The sequence below is a fragment of the Brachyhypopomus gauderio genome, unplaced genomic scaffold (genome assembly GCF_052324685.1).
Source record: "Brachyhypopomus gauderio isolate BG-103 unplaced genomic scaffold, BGAUD_0.2 sc801, whole genome shotgun sequence".
Lineage (NCBI taxonomy): Eukaryota > Metazoa > Chordata > Actinopteri > Gymnotiformes > Hypopomidae > Brachyhypopomus > Brachyhypopomus gauderio.
Window position 1 is genome coordinate 10634 of NW_027507621.1, and position 2068 is coordinate 12701.

The 2068-nt window shown below is 46.2% G+C and overlaps 1 pseudogene; it reads right to left on the reverse strand.

The window, feature by feature from the left end:
- Nucleotides 1-269: 269 nt before the first annotated feature.
- On the reverse strand, nt 270-1398 carry LOC143508123 (NADH-ubiquinone oxidoreductase chain 2 pseudogene; annotated as a pseudogene).
- Nucleotides 1399-2068: the final 670 nt, after the last annotated feature.

Genomic DNA, 2068 nt, shown 5'->3' on the forward strand with positions numbered 1-2068 from the left:
ATGGATGCTCGCTGGTTTGAGCGCTTAGCTGTTAACTAAGAGTTTGTAGGATCGAGGCCTTCCCATCTAGAAAGGCTTTAGCTTAATTAAAGTGTGTTTGAGTTGCATTCAGAAGATGTGGGATAAAGTCCCCGCAAGTCTTATCAGGGAGTAGGAGATTTTCACTCCTGCTTAGGGCTTTGAAGGCCCTTGGTCTTAATGCTATCCTAAATCCCTAAAGGGTGAGGGTGAGAATAAGAGGGGTAAAGGGGTAGGAAGGGTTAATGTGGTGGCTGCTAGGAGGGCTGTGGGGAGGGTTTTTTTGGTGGGTTGGCAGTCGTCAAGGCGAAGTGGTGTTATTTGTGCTGGGGGATGTGGTAAGGGTCATTGTGTAGCAGAGTCGAAGGTAGAAGTACAGGCTTAGTAGGGCGCTAAGGGCTATAATTGTTGCCAAGATTGGTAGTTCTTGTTTTGTTAGTTCTTGTAAAATAAGTCATTTTGGTGCGAAGCCTGTAAGTGGGGGGAGACCCCCAAGTGAGAGGAGGACAAGGGTTGCGGTTACTATAAGGAGGGGGGCTTTTGGTCAAGCAAGGGCAAGAGTATTAATTTTTGTTGTGGCTATTATTTTAAATGTTAGGAAGGCTGTAGATGTCATTAAAATATAAATTGTTAGGGTTAGGAGGGTTAGGTGGGGAGCAAATTGTATAATAATAATTATTCAGCCTAGGTGGGCGATTGATGAGTAGGCCAAAATTTTTCGTAGCTGGGTTTGATTGAGACCCCCCTCACCCTCCAACCAGGGCTGATAGGAGCCCTAGGGTTGTTAGCAGGTTTTGTTCTGTTGCCGGAGCAATTTGAATAAGGAGTGCAAAAGGGGCTAGTTTTTGTCAGGTTGACAAGATTAGTCCGGTGGTTAGGTCTAAGCCTTGGAGAACTTCGGGGAGTCAGAAGTGAAGGGGGGCAAGGCCAATTTTTAGTGCTAGGGCTATTGTGACAAGAGTTGTTGGGATTGGATGGGAAAGGTGGTCGATAGCTCATTCACCAGAAATTCAGGCGTTTGTGGTGCTTGCAAATAGGATTGTTGCAGCTGCGGTTGCTTGTATGAGGAAATATTTGGTAGTTGCCTCAGTGGCTCGTGGGTGATGGTGTTGTGCTATAAGTGGTAGGATGGCTAAAGTGTTAATTTCGAGGCCCCATTCATGCGAGGAGTCAGTGGGTACTCGCGAAAGTAAGGGTTGTTCCGAGGCCTAAACAGGACAGGAGAATTACAAAAATGTGTGGGCTCATTAGTAGGGGCAGGGGGTTTAACCTGCATTCTCGGGGTATGGGCCTGAAAGCTTATTTAGCTGACCTTACTAGAAGGTGGTGTAGTGGAAGCACCTGGAGTTTTGATCTCTTGGGTATGGGTTCGAGTCCCATCTTTCTAGGAGCTAAGGGGAGTTTAACCCCTATATGTCACTCTATCAAAGTGGTCCTTGGGCTTTCAGGCATAGCTCCAAACTTAGGCTGCGGAGGGAGGCCGGCGAATGCAATAGGAAGTGCAGCGTGTCATAAGATTAAAGTGATGGTTAGTGGGAGGAAATTTTTTCAGAGCAAGTGTATAAGTTGGTCATAACGGAAGCGGGGGGTAGGAGGCTCGGACTCAGAGGAAAACGATTGAAAGGAGGGCGGCTTTGGTTATAATGTTAGTTGAGGTAAGTTCGGGGAGGTAGGGGAGGAAGGATGCACCTAAAAATAAAATTACGGAGAGGGTATTTATAAAAAGGATGTTGGCGGTATTCGGCTAAGAAGAATAGGGCGAATGGGCCTCCTGCATATTCAACATTAAAGCCGGAGACTAGTTCTGATTCTCCTTCTGTTAGGTCGAAGGGGGCTCGATTTGTTTCTGCTAGCGTTGAAATATATCATATTGCGGCAAGGGGTCAGGCTGGAAATAAAAATCAGATTGTTTCTTGTGCTGTGTTAAATGTTTGAAGGGTAAAGTCAGCGGCAAAGATAATAACGGATAGGAGGATGAGGCCAAGGCTAATTTCGTAGGAGATGGTTTGAGCTACGGCTCGGATGGCACCAAATAAGGCATATTTTGAGT